This window comes from Mauremys reevesii, linkage group 9 (assembly GCF_016161935.1).
Source record: "Mauremys reevesii isolate NIE-2019 linkage group 9, ASM1616193v1, whole genome shotgun sequence".
Taxonomy (NCBI): Eukaryota; Metazoa; Chordata; order Testudines; family Geoemydidae; genus Mauremys; species Mauremys reevesii.
Genome location: NC_052631.1, coordinates 70363470 through 70378819, shown reverse-complemented (window position 1 = coordinate 70378819; position 15350 = coordinate 70363470). Strand labels below are relative to the sequence as shown.

General features: G+C 41.7%; 1 protein-coding gene across 9 annotated transcripts in view; it reads left to right on the top strand.

The window, feature by feature from the left end:
• Positions 1-15350, top strand: part of PCDH11X (protocadherin 11 X-linked) — a 1093295-nt gene that overhangs the window by 888960 nt on the left and 188985 nt on the right. The window lies entirely within an intron of this gene.

Here is a 15350-nt window from a genome sequence, read left to right as displayed (position 1 = left end):
TCCCCGTGTCTGTATCCTAGAGTTCGGAGTGGGGAAGGAACCCTGACAGAGGCCTCTGCAGGATTATAGCTACATGATGTTAGAGGGGGCTGATTTGTTCTGGAAATCTTCCCCATTCCAAAACAATGGAGAAAAGTAGCATAAATTAATACAGATGAGGGTTTTTAAATTTTATTTCCATGTCAAGCTGTGGGAACATCCATTGTCCCAAAGATGGGATGGGGCATTTCTGGGGGCAGCTGCCGAATGGCTGTCTAAAGGAGCTGTAGTATCCAGGGCCCAGTGAGGCTAAGAAGCAGAATGGAACAGTGGCGGACTTAGAGTTAGTGGGGCCCTGTGCTCGGCTTCAATTTTTGGAGCCCCTACTTGGGAACCAGCTAAGAAAAAAAACATACTCTCTTATCTCCCCCCTGCCATTAGCTAACTATAGTAAAGCACTTCGGATAAGAGCGCTTTATACAAAAAAATTAAAAAAACTTTGGTGTGCAGGATCTGGCCAGGACTTATGGTGCGGGAGGGGGCCCAGGGCTGGGGGTGCAGGGTCTGGGAGGAAGTTAGGGTGCCAGAGCAGGCTGGGGCTTGGGGCGCAGGATCTGGCCAGGAGTTAGGCTGTGGGAGGGGGCTCAGGGATGGGGCAGGAGGTTCGAGTGTGGAGCGCTTACCTGGGGCAGCTCCTGTTTGGTATGAGGGGTGCAGGTGGGGATGTGGGTGTGTGTGTGCAGCAGCTCCTGTTTGTTGCTCAGGGTGGGGGTGAGGATGTGTGGTGGGGTGCAGGAGTCAGGGAGGGCAGGGCGCTGGGGGTGTGTAAGGGGGTGCAGGAGTTAGGGCAGGGAGTTGGGGGTGTGGGCTGGGGTTGTGGGGGTGCTCCCAGCCCCCTGCCCCATCCCAGCCCCCTGTCTTGAGCAGGGGTTGGGGGTGGTATGTACAGGCAGAGTGCAGGTGCCCTGTCTTTGCTCTGCCCTGCCCTGATTCCACCCCCTTCCCCAAGTGCTTGCCCCCGCCTCTTCTCCACCTCCTCCCCCAGTGCACTGTTGCCCCGCTCCTTTGCCTCCCTCCCAGAGCGACCTGAGCGCTGGCAAACAGCTGTTTGGTGGCAGGAGAAGTGCTGGGAGGGGGAGGAGGCATGGAAGAGGCGGGGGAGGGGAGAGCTTGGCTGCTGGAGGGTGTGGAGCCTACAGCAGGAGCCCCAGGAGCTGGCAGGACCAAGCTTCTGCCCCACAGCTACCTGGCCCTGGGGTCCCCTGTTGCTGGGGGGCCCCGTGGCAGGGCACCCTGTGTTTCACTGTAAATCTGCGTGTGGAATGGAATGGAACAAAGGTCATCTACATTAATGTACTTTTCCCTGTGTGGATTGACCCATCTATTTTGGTACATAGACATATGGCTGATATGGTGAGAATAGAAATAGGGAGCACAGAAGAGCCAAACCAGAATCCTAGCTCTGATCACCGCTGAAGCTTGCAAAAATGTTCTTCTAAATTTTGAAGTTTAGTCCGATTTCTAGAAGGCTTGACAATCTTCACTGTAACAACAATGCACTGTTTTATCTTTACACATTCCTTCCCCCAGAACAAAAGTCCTTGGTAATTTATGTGCTATTTCTTGACAAGAACACAAAGTCCATCCTATACTTAACTCATTTTCTGTAATTTATTCTCTCCCACCCACTTACAGCTGGTATAGTAGGAATGTGCCCAATTTTTTGTATTTTTTATTAGCTGATGCTTAGAGTCACTTTCGTATAAATAGCACTGAATCTCTCAATAATTTTGAAATGAGTCCATTATAGTTTGTGGCTGGCATCTCCAAGTCACATTCCTTTCAGCTGTTTTTTTAGCATGTCCTGATGGGAATGTACATTAGGCCTTATTGTACTGGTTAATGGGATGATACAAACTTTATCACTTTCCAATACTTATATGTCCACTTTTGCTCTCCAAATAAATTTTAGGTAAAATTTAAAACAATGTTCCGCGTCGCATACGCACACTCAGGAACGTCACTTTGCAGAATTCATCCCCAGCCCAAATTTGCTGATTTCCTCTCTAGTCTCTCAAGCAACTCCACAATGTGTTATGTGTATTCCTTTCTACAACCAGACCAGAATGCAGCTGATCAGACCTTTTGAACTTGCCTATCCCTACATATATTTTCAGTACGAGATGGCTCTAACTGTATTTCCCTTCTTTATGTTTATTAGGCATGGAAGATAAAAGCTTCGTAAGTTTTGTGTATTTTTTTCCGGCATTCCTAAAAACTATATTCTTTGTCCTCACGTTTTCTAAGTGTATAGACATACACCAGGCCAGATTGTGGCCCATACTCTGGCTGCTACGTAACACGGCCACAGTGAGCCAGGGGATAATTCCTCCAGAGCAGGAGCAATATTAGCTTGATGTAGTTATCCATAAACTGCCCCTACTCTTAGGCCTTGATTTAAGGCATGTGTGGGGGGTTGATCCAGTGGTATGACAAAGTGCTACATGGATTCTGAGCTCCAGACGAGTCGATAGGCAGGACAATTAAAGCTGTGCTAACTTTCTATGGAGACCATTTCAGGCCCTGTAGCAGCCTCCCCACCTCCCCATAGCTTGTGCCTTCTGTATTGCAACTCTCAAAAGAAGAAGCATAGAATGTAGCCCAGTGTTTGTGGGAGTGTGCGAGTATTGGCAAGCAGCTATGAAAGGCTTTATTATGTATTGGGTGCACCCGTGTGTGCAAACTATATATATATATATATATATATATATATATATATATATATATATATATATATATATATATATATATATATTGGGGTTATTTTGCATAGGAATGTTTGCTTCGCTTAATGTACAGCCATCAGTCCCAGGAGTGGCTTTAGGGTTTCCAGAATGTCATCAAGGGTGATTCTTTGGGGCTCCTCAGGCTCTCAACTGCTTCCTTGTCTGTGAGCATCGGAGACTCCACTGACCCCACTCCAGAGACCCCACTCCAGATGGCTGGAGAAGGAACTGAATTACTCTTGACTTGTAGGAAATATCACTGACTAATTGTCAGTGCTAGTGATCATTTCATATTGTCAAAACTTTCTCCACAGTGAAAAGGTGTGGATTTTTTTAAATAAGATGTGAGATTATTTTGGCATTTATACATTATAGAGTCCCCAAAATGAATGAAAGAGAGTGTGGGTCTGTGGAGGGGTGGGAATAAAGGGGGAAAGAAAAGGGAAGCTGCATACTTTGTAGATTCCCCAAGACCAGTTCTGTTGTCTCTTTTAACTGATTTTTTTTCATGTTTAAAGGGATCTAGGAGTGTCACCTACATATGTTTAATATTTTCCTACATTCTCTACAAAGACCTTGAGTCTCAATGAATTATTGATTCTAAAATGTTTTATTACTGACTTTGTTCCTTGTTTTTGATTCTTCTTCCTTTAATGAAAATAATGCTAATATTAGAACAAGGTTTGAATGATGGATAATACTTGACATGGAAATTGTACACCTATTGTGAGATTGATATTTTTTCTTTATCATATAAAATAGCTGTCTAAACTTATGAGCAATTTCATGACTGAACATATAGTTTAAATTTAAATATATTTATTTTCATGAATGGGCATTTTGGCTCATTTTGCTTTTGGGTGGTCATTTGGCTGAGATTCCATTCTAACTTCACACTGATCTATTGATACTAGATGGAATAATACCTAGTCACACAGTAACAATGTTACTTTGATAAATGAAAAGTTCATTCATTCAAAAAAATTGATATAAATGCATTAACATTCAGTGAATAGCAATGTAAATTGATTTCTGTTTGGAGAGGTAAAATGATTTTATCTTCTTGTTGCCTCTTAACAAAAGTATTGGAAACAATCACAGAGATTAGAAAGTAACATTTAAAATTATGTGGGAATTTTATGCTCTGTTTCCATTACAAATTTGTGTTCTTAGCTTGCAGTGCTTGTGCATCAACCTCCCATTTTTTTCTGTAGGAGTTTGGCTAATAAGTGGAGTACATTATCGTTTTTATAATATTACAAGTGATCTGACTGAGTCCTTAGTTAGACAGTGCTGAAACACAAGGCCAGATTGTGGCCCAGGTTGTGAGGCCATGCATGATACTAGTGGCACATAAGGATTATCCCCTTACTATCTCACCCCTGCTACCCATACTGCTACTCACAGAGTGGGACAGCGAGGAAGTAAGCAGCTGCAACTCCCCACTGTTGTATTAATTTCATTGGAACATAAGAACTCAGAAAGTCAAAGTGACCCAGTCACTGTCCAGCATTAAACAGTGTTAAACAAGGTTCAGGGTTTGGTATACAGAGACCTGAGCTTGCTTAATACCACTGAAGATGCACCATTAAGAATCCTTTTAACCTTTTATTAGCGATATAGAACATAAAGGAAAAAGAGTCAACACACTTGAAATGTAAGGTATTGTTATGAGTTGGATGAAACCTTGTTATGGGTTGAGTTAAAACCTTGTTCGAGCTGATGCCTGAATGAGTCCTCCATTTACAATATTTGCAAGAGACAGTTAAGGGGACACACATAAAACAAAGCTGAATATACACCACCACCCCGAAACTAGCACCTTGGGGGCAGAGGTTTTGACTAGGTATTGTGACCAGGTGGCTATGAGGGTGTGAGAGAACACACACAAAGAAACTGGGAACAGACAACAAGACTGAGAGGAAAAAAAGTAAGAAAGCCAAGCAGTAGCCAGTGAGCACAATGTGACCCCTGGAAAAAGCTAGAGTGAAAGCTTTTGTGTCTGGTGTTGGCTACAGAGCCGGGGGGCGGGGGGAGGGGGAGCTTGGCTGCAAGCTAAGAAACTGCTCTTTTTGTTCTTTATTCCTTCTGTGTTCCGAGACACAAGACTTTGGGCATTCTTTGTAAATAGGTGCATCTTGGACGCCGTTTTGTCTATCGCCAATTTCTGCTTCCAACTGGAACATCCCCAGAGCCCTAAACTTTGACTAGCCACTGGGATCAAAAAAGGGGCAAAAATATTAAGTAAGGTTTTCATTTTAACAATATCCCTTGTTCCCTTTTAGCTGTAGATAATTTTTAGAAGGAAAAAAGCCCCCTGTTTGACAGAACATAGAGGGTAACAAAGCTAGTAGTAACTGTGCTTCTGAGAAGAAGAGAAGTTAGTTGAGATGGGCTGGACTGTTGTTGTTGCTCTTGTTAGAGTTCCATCATACTTCCTTTAAGACAGAATAAGACAAACACACACACACAGGGAGGAGAGAAAAGAAATAACATAGATAAAAGATGCAGCTTCTCTTTCTGATGCTCCATCTCTCTCATAACCTTGCTGCTGGAAAAATACAGCACACAGTCTTACCAGCCACTCCAAGACCTTGTGCCAAAGCTATAAAAGGGGGTGGAGCAGAACAAAAGGGGCTGCCAGTCATGAGAAAGCCCCTGTTTTCCACCTAAGATGTCTGCTGGAACTAACAAGGACTGTACCAGGGGAAAGGATTGGACCCAGACTAGGAAGGAGTCTAGTCTGTGAAAGAAGCTCATTGGAACATCTCTGAGGGTGATATATTACCTGTAATCATTTCCTTAATGTATTAGGCTTAGACCTGCATGTTTTTGCTTGGTGACTTACTTTGTTCTGTCTATTATTACTGGAAACCACTTAAATCCTACTTTTTATACTTCACTTTTATTAACAAAATTAAATCACTTTTGTTTATTAACAAACCTACAGTAAGTGATTAATATCAGTGTTATAGAGGGCAGACAATTTATGAGTTTGCCCTGTATAAACTTTATACAGAGTAAAACGGATTTATTTTGGGTTTGGATCCCATTGGGAGCTGGGTGTCTGGGTGCTGGAGGCAAGTAGCCTGCTGAGCAGGTTTTGGTTAAAGTCTGCAGCTCTGGGGGCTTGGACCAGACCTGGGTCTGTGTTGCAGCAGGCTAGCATGTCTGGCTCAATAAGGCAGGGTTCTGGAGTCCCCAGCTGGCAGGGAAAATGGGTTCAGAGGTAATTCCAGCACGTCAGGTGACAGATCTAAGCGGTAGATTTATCTGAAAAATGTTGTTCTGCTCCAGAACACAGAGCTTCTTCTTTACTTATCATATAGTTTAAAATGCTGAGTTGTAAGAGATGCTAGTTTTTAAATATCTACTGGCATATACTCTGAAACATTTGTATGTAGGAAGGCGGGAACAAAATATTATATAATTATATCGAAATCAACAGAAGCTAGTTTTACACTCTTATTTGCATATAATTGACACAAGATCATTATACAATGACACATACTTGATTTTGTCTGCTACTAAATAGTATTTTGATGCTTATCTTCTCTTTTTCAAAGCCCTGATTTTTCAAAGCTCTGCAGTGATAGAAATGAATACTGCAGTTAAGAGTGAAATGAATCCCACTACTGTTAGGCTGCAGCTGATACTAAAAAATATAAATTTCATTTGAGCTGATGTTATGTCCCTTTTTTTGGAAATTGGAGCACATTGTGGTTGACAAACAAAGAAACAAATTGCATTTTACTTTTTGCAAGCCACAACAGCTGCTTTTTCTCACCTTTGCCTGTGCACTGATGTAAATTGAAGAAAGCCAATTTACAGGTAGTGAATTTGTTTCCTTCTAATTATGAAGTTGAAAAACAGACATTTGCTTGTAATGAATGACACATTGGACAATTTCCTTAATAAAATTCTCCTGGAGAATACTGCTGCATTTGTGGGAAAGTTTTCGTTACACATTAAGTATATTTATAAAAGTTGTGTATGGACTTTTCCCTTTGAGATATTTGACCTTTAGAAAAATGAGTTGTTGTGGTTTTCAGGGGACAGGGGAGGTGGGAGGGTGGGGGGAAGGAAGTTAAGTGGTCCTTCAACACCTGTAGGTGATAATGCTCTTGTTGAGTTAAAACTCTGTAGGGGAGGCAGATTCTGAATTCACAGGACTAAAAATGTAGGAGCTGCAGGAGAATTCTACCACCTCACTTTCTGACAGTTTAAAAAGGCTTAAGGAGGCTTAAAGGAGGTGCACAAGGTTCACTAGCAGCAGCCGGAAAGTTTCACTTGTAAATGCAGTGATCCCAGATGTGTGGGACTGCATTAGAAGTGTGTGAACAGTGCTGTAGTCCTGATGCAATGCTAGGCATTTTCTTCTCCTTTGACGATTAATGTTTCCAAAAGGACTTGGATGGAAAACACATAAACACCCTTTTGTAAATCAATGTGAAGAACAAATCATTTACAAAATCTATTATGTCATTTTTGCATATATTTTATACTCTCTAACACCAAAAAAAAAGACATTTTTTTTATAGAAGGTATATGGGCCACACAAAGGAAATATGTCATCATCTAAAGTGGTATTTCCTCTCACTTCTCATTCTGCAATTTTAAAATATAAATATTAATTTCACAAAAAGTGTTCAATATCTAAACTCAGTAAAATCTAATGAGAACATAACACCAGTAACAAAAAGCAAGCAAGCAAACAAACAAATGTATGCCCCCAGAAGTTTCTGATGCCACATGTAGGAATAAGTGGGAACAATGGACTGTAAATTATCTGTTCTGTATTTATATAGCATCCAGCACAGTGAGGATAGGATCCATTATTGGGGCTACAAAGTGTTACAGGTAACAAGTAATAACAAGGAAGGACACAAATATTCCATTTTTATAAACCACTCAGAGACCTTATAAAATAAATTAGGGGAAAGAAAAAATAAGAGGTAGGAATCTTCTGTTAATTGACAGCTCATCTGCAGGCTTGACTGTCTGACTAGCTAGTTCCCAAGAAAATATCAATTTGAAAGAGTGATTCCCCTCCACACACACACACACTCAGAGTCAGTGATCATGTATTTCTTACTCTCTGAGACAGCAAAATGTTTTGTGTGAAAGAAAATCACTGTGAAATCATCTGTCAAGGAGGTTTCAGCTCAAACTTCTCTACTGATCTCAGCTGTGGTAGTAGCACCCCAGGGAGGAGGCAGTCTTTCAAGAAACTAGGTTCCAAAACATTTAAGGCCAGATTTTTATTAAAGATATTTAGGTGCCTAAAGATGCAGATAGGCAACTACTGGATTTTCAGAAGCGCCCAGGTGCCTAACTCCCTCTGCGAGTCTAGGTGTTTTTGAAAATCATACTAGGTTTCTCTCTGCATCTTTAGGTACCTAAATATCTTTAAAAATCTGGCCCATAATGCTTTGTAGGATAAAATTGGCACCTTGAATTCCACCCAGAAGCTTACCAGCAACCACTGCTGATCTTGGAGGACAGATGTAATGTGCTCTTGACATATAAATCTGCTTAATAAATGGTCTTTCTGCACCAGCTTAAGTTGGCTTTAATATGTAGCCTCTTAGGAGTACATACAAGCAGGCTAATCTTGAGGTGACAAAGGCATGGATATCAGTGCCAAGGCCACATTCCTCTCACCTGGCATAGGGAGAAGAAAAAGTTCTTGGCTACTAACTCAACTTGGGCACCTAGGAATAGTGTTGCAGTGTGTAATAAACCTGGATTGTGCACTTGATATGGATAAATTAAATGAGAAATCTGGCATCAGAGTAAGGTGGTGTGACAGGGTAGGTCTACACTTATGGTGGTATGTAGAGTACACACTCTACATGTCTAACTAGTATGGGTATAAGTAGCATCACGGGCAATGAGACACAACTTAGACTACGGTTAGTAGAGTGCCCTACATGCCCGAACCCTACAGAACTCTCTACTCATCCAAGCAGTGCCTTCCACATCTACATGGCTATTTTTAGCAGTGTAGTGTCCTGCTGCCAGAGTTTTTCCTCTCATAGTTTCCTGTGCCAGAGCCTTTCACTGCTGCTTGTTGCTGCACACTGCAGTGAGTGTGGATGCAGCCTGCCTTTAACTGCAGTGTGAGTTACATGGGCCCTACATGGCACCGCAAGTATAGTCAAGGTCATAGGGAGAAGAGAAAAGGTATAGCAGGTGGCTATGGACTGCTGAAGACAAAAAGATAAAGCAATTGGTACATTCACTTTAAATGTATTAGAAGTAGTGAATTCACCCATTCCATTTAATCCTCACTCTGTGTGCTGATACTGCCAAGAAGGTTGCTAATTTTTATTATTATTATCATCATTATTATTATGCAACCATAAACATGCCAACTACCTTCCAAACACATCAGGAAGAGACAGTCATTAGCTTGAAGAGCCTAAAACCAAAGTTTTAGCTCAGATATAGCGATTGAAGGAACAAAATACATATATGGTGTCAAAGGTAGGATATATAACAGTGTGAATTGCCAAGTAGCATAGAAAGGATTTGTGTCTAAATGCTTTTGAATTTGGGTGTGAATTAAACAAGTTGGGGCAGGTGGACATGGCATGTTATCTGGCTCCACTACCTTGTGGGAGCAAAGGCCTCGGATGCTTTCACCCTTACATATTATGAATGATGTAAACAAGCTTTGTTGTAAAATTTAAACTGACTCCTGAAGCGTATCTTAGAAGGTTTGGGGGAGTTCAGAGAAAAGAGGATATGACCTATGTTGAGTTTTCAACTCAAGTTAGGGTCATGTAAGGAAACGGGGAACTGTTTGGGGGGTGACCATGGTCTATCCGGACTATGAATTAAGGGAGATAGAACAATTCACAGAACAAAAATTCCAGAGAGGTAAGTATAGTTGTGAAATGGGCTGACCAATGTGGAGATAGTTGTCCTGGTTTGAAGAGAAAACCAAATAGGGATGGAATGGGATCAGAGGACAGGGATCAGGTTGAAACCCACACCCAGTGGGACAAGAGGGGAAAAGCAATGTGGCATTTATGGCCAGCGAGGTCACTTTGCCTAGGATTGCCCATTCTGCCCACAGGGCCTAGCTGCACCCTAAACTCACTGAGTTAACTTTGAGTGAATCTCTGGAAGGAGGGAGTCACATATGGCACATGGTGTTCATTCTGAGCTGTCACATGCCTAACCACTGCCCACATGTCATGCTGCACCTTCCTGGATGCAGATCCATAGACTCATCAGAGGGAGCAGAAGGTGGTGTGGCTGAGTGCTTGGGATAGACCTTCACTCTACCTATAGCATAGATTTCTATACAGACCCAGGAAGGGTCAGGGATGCTGGTTGTAGGTATATCGTCAGATATTCCATAGACTTTGCTTTTTAGGAATGATATTATGGCTTTGAAAGCAGAAAGGATTCATCAGATCCACTCAGTCAGCTTCAGGCCTACAAAGACTGTGTTAGCAAAAATGCAAACAGGGTAGCTGACAGGGACGAGCTTTCTGCCTACCATTACCAGGGAACTGGGGCAATTCAGAGCACGGTGATGGCAGTGTCTCCAGCCAAAAGTAAGGAATCTGAAGCACTGCAGTGCACTGCCAAATCCATGACACTTACTTACCCCAGGGTGGGAAATGCCCTACCAAAGTCTTCCTTTGGTCCAAAGAATTGCTGCTTGTAATACTTCCAAGTTTGGGGGAGAAACATCAATCCATCACTTGGGCAGCTTGACCCCTTAAGGGACAAAGGGAATCATAGAATCATAGAATCTCAGGGTTGGAAGGGACCTCAGGAGGTCATCTAGTCCAACCCCCTGCTCAAAGCAGGACCAAACCCAACTAAATCATCCCAGCCAGGGCTTTGTCAAGCCTGACCTTAAAAACCTCTAAGGAAGGAGATTCCACCACCTCCCTAGGTAACCCATTCCAGTTCTTCACCACCCTACTAGTGAAAAAGTTTTTCCTAATGTCCAACCTAAACCTCCCCCTCTGCAACTTGAGACCATTACTCCTTGTTCTGTCATCTTCTACCACTAAGAACAGTCTAGAGCCATCCTCTTTGGAACCCCCTTTCAGGTAGTTGAAAGCAGCTATCAAATCCCCCCTCATTCTTCTCTTCTGACACACACCTCCCCTAGAAACTGGATGACAGGTACACATGGAGGGCCCAGGTCTCAGATTTACATCCAAAGGTTTGGGAGTAAGGACAGTTGTGAGAGCTCAGCCCCATAGGTTCTAAAGAGAGAAATTATATGGGATTTGAATGGCTCTGTATGGATTTTTGAAGCTTGTTTGCTGCCTTGCTAGCAGAAAGATTATTATATGAAATAGCTGAAATGTGAAATTATGAAAGGAAATGGCAGAAACACCAGCAGAAATAAGTCAATGAGTTTCCTCAGGATGCCAGTCAAGCACCTTAGTTATACCCACTTATTTAGAAGGGACAAGTGACAGATATGGCAATTCCCTGCAATAACTTTGGAAGATCTCATTGAAACAAATTTAAATAGCTTTGGAGTCGATTGTATTATAAATTTAAAGTTTATGTATTATTGTGGGATTGTAACTTCTCTGGGGGGAGACATGGCCAATGTGAACCCAGGGAAGGGTTATGAAATTCAGAGGACTATTTGATACAATGTGCCAGACAAGAATAAACTTTTGGGACAAACAAAGCTAAGTGAGTTTCACAGGAAATCTCTAGAGGGAGATGTATTGCAACGGGTATCACCTGTGGTAAAACAAAAACTTAACCTTTTGAAGCTTTGCCCTGAGGTGGGGACCTTTATCTGCTCATTACCTATCCCTGGAATCTAAAGATCAAAGGCCTGAGTTGTATAAAGAGAGACTCACAGATTCATGGGTTTTCTGAGCTAACAGCTTTTATGCACTTGTAACCACAGAAAAAAGCCCTTTGAAGGCCAAAGCCCTTGTTATAGTTGGGGTGCTCGCTGGTAAGCTTATTCATATGTGTGTAAGTTCTTTTATTGTTTTTAATATGTTTTCTCTGAAGTGCTTTCACCTTAAGAATACATGTGCTTGCTTGGAAAGGTGGTCTGGCAGTTTATAATGGTGGGCAATTTTGCTGTTTATAGCCTCTGGGGAGACAGCAAAGCAAGTCTGCTGTGGCAGTCGGACTTGCTGGGGAACTCATGGTGTGGGCAGGGATCTGTGCCGCTGGGACACAGGACGTGTCCCACTCTCCAAGAGAGGTGATGGCTGAGGAGCTGGGAGCCTAATGTGGATGCCTTTGGTGGACCAAGTGTAGTTGGTGTGACACAAGCAACAGGGTTAAAGTACAGGAAAGGGTGGATCAGGGTTACAATAATAAGGTCATGCAGTAACTTCAGGCTGTGGTTCTCAATTTTCACAAAATACTAGTGATTTTGGGTGTCTCCATTTTTGGGTGCCTAACTGGAAATGCCTTAAATAGCTCTGGTTTTTAGAGCTTGGGTATCTGTGGCTCCATTTGGGGAATGGTGTAAGGGAGGCCAGGGAAGCACAGCTACTCCTGCTTTCTTCCCCTATGCTGCTGGTTACTCTAACGCTCCTTGGGTTTCTGAAGGAGCTAGGGGCTTTTGAGCTCTGCCCTGTGCCCTCGTTTGGGGTGATTGCCAGGACAGTGTCCTCTGATGAATTCCCCAAGTTTAGGAACCTGCAAAGAGGAAACAAACTCCATTTGGTTTTTCTCCATTAACATTCTCAGCCAATCCTTTCACTTATGTTCATATTCTCAGGGACCTCAGAGACAAAAACATTCCTTACAAATATTTGCCTCCAAATGGATCTACACTGCATTTGACTGATAATTTTTTAATATAGTACAGTACATGTATGACAGAGTTGTTTCTGCCTAACCAGGAAAAGATATTGAAGTGTTAGACTGCGATAATTATATTGTTACTCTTGTACTGTTTGAAACAATTTAGTTGATCATATAACATAAATGAAACAATAAACAAGGTTAGTTTGTTTTGCCTGCTGTGGTGTGAGTGAACATGATGCAGTGCTAACATTTTTCATTAGAAAACTGCCTTGTATACTGAGACATTTTAATGCTGTTAAATGGATACTACTGCTACTGAAGTTCAGGGCTGCCTGTCCATAAGAGGGACTGGTGTGAATTTCTGTTTATGAATGTTAATATGGGTGTGACGGTACCTCCCATAAGGCTTTATGGACATATGCTTAGAATGTGTTTTATGCTACATATGCCATGTAACATATCTCAAAGGTTATGATCTACTGAATGTATTAATCCTATGTGTATACATGTATCATTTTTGTATTCGAAGTTATCAGTATTATGAATGTTGGCTGTGTACTGGCTTGATTTCTAAATAACCTTAGTAGAGCATTTGGTCAGTTCCTGGAGAAAGGAATGTTGAAATTAAGTACCTAATCAAGAAACACTTAAAGAACAATGGATCTTGGAATGCTCCGATCCACATAAGAAGTCTACTTGAGGACATTCAAGGTAGCATATAAACAATGGATGCTACCTGTAAAAACTGTGAGTCATTCACGGACATGTGACTTGCCCAGGTGACTCATAAACTCCATCTTGGAGCTGGACTTTGCATAGGAGTGAGGAGGGGGTCTCCACGCACAAGAGAAAGTCTATTTAAACCCCTGGGAGTCCCCTCCATTTTGTCTTCAGCTGGCTAAAGAGAAAGCATCTCCACCCCCCAGGATACTTGGAAGAAACTGGAACAAAGGGCAGTGACTGCAAGGGGTGTGAGTGATTGCTGGACCCAGGCTAAATGGAGATTAGCCTGTAAAAGGGAGCATTCTGGAACTGGTTAGGATCTTATCTGTATTCAGTTTGATTAGACATAGATTTGTGCATTTTATTTTGCTTGGTGACTCACTTTGTTCTGTTTGTTACTACTTGGAACCATTTAAATCCTACTTTCTGTATTTAATAAAATCACTTTTTAATTATTAATTAACTCAGAGTATGTATTAATACCTGGGGGAGCAAACAACTGTGCATATCTCACTATCAATTTATGAGTTTACCCTGTATAAGCTTTATACAGGATAAAACAGATTTATTTGGGTTTAGATGCCATTGGGAGTTGGGCATCTGAGTATTAAAGACAGGAACACTTCTGTTAGCCACTTTCAGGTAAACCTGCAGCTTTGGGGCAAGTCATTCAGACCCTGGGTCTTTGTTGGAGTAGACAGGAGTGTCTGGCTCAGCAAGACAGAGTGTTGGGGTCCCGAGCTGGCAGGGAAGGCAGAGGTAGAAGTCTTAGTCTTGCCACATCGGGTGGCAGCTCCCAAGGGAGTTTATGTGATCCAACTCGTCACAATGGGTTTTTCTTATAGGGGATGGTCTTGAAGAGGAGTAATTCCTCATGCTCATGCATGTTTTTTTCCCTCAAATATTCAGCTTTGCTTTAAAACAGCTCACACAAATGGCGTTTTCTTAATTGACTATTTAATTATTCTGTGCTGCAATGGTGAGTGTTAACAAATACTAATCATTGCAAAGAGGTTCCCTCAGATTCCTTGAGATCCTGCAGGGATTCTTTAAAAAATGTGAATAAGAAGATACTGCATTTGGAGGTCACCCCCAGACTGGAAAATAAAGTACATACTGACAATTATTTAAATATAAGACGGATTAATATCCTGCCATAGGTGGTGCAACATAGCCTTTCCATTTTAAAAGGTGGTTGGTAAACAAAAGAGCTGTTATATAGTGATATTACTTTTGTAGGAAATCAATAGATTTTTCATATTTTTAAAGCCTTCGTATATAAAGGATGCTCACCAAACCCACTGTTTGAAACTCCTAAAAGTTTCATTTTCAATCGATATTTCAGTTTGAAGCATGTATCATTTTTTATTCATGTGCTTTCCGTTATATTGATGAGCTGCTCTTTTGCCATGGTAATTCATAGGTTTTTAAGTTTACAGGCTTGATTCATAGTAGCATGAAGGAGAGGAGTGAAAGAAAGTGGAAATGATCCCTTGGGAATTTCTCCTGTGCAAATGGTTTCCCTTGGTGCTATAAAGCGGGTATAAGGGCACAAAGGACCCTGCTCCCAGACCGTGATGTGAGGACTATACAAGGCATGAAAGGAAAGAGGAGGTGGGAAAGGAATTATGACCAGCTTTGTACAGTTATTCTCAAGGGAGCCATAGGAAGCAGAATATGAATTAGTAGTACATACTTGAGGTTGCTTTAACTTCATTACTTGTGGGCCAGGCAGGCACAGAGCTGCGCCACAACATGGTAAGCACAAAGGTGCTTTAAAGTCACCTTTGTGCCCCCTTCACCATCCTGTTCATGCCTCAAGTGCAGGAATAAATAGACAAAGAATTCAGGCCTGTGTGTTTGCATTGTTTTACATAAATATCATTTCCTATACCATGAAAGTTCTTTCTGCTAGGGAGTTTCTTGCACCATTTTTGTTTTATTTTGTTTTTTAACTTCTCCTGAAGTATAAAGAAGATACAAAGTTTGTATGAAATGATTATGCAGCACCTGGTGATATGTCAAAACATTTAAAACTTGGCACCTAACTGTATATTAAAGCACACAAAAAGTGACCTGGTTTTCAGAGGTCTT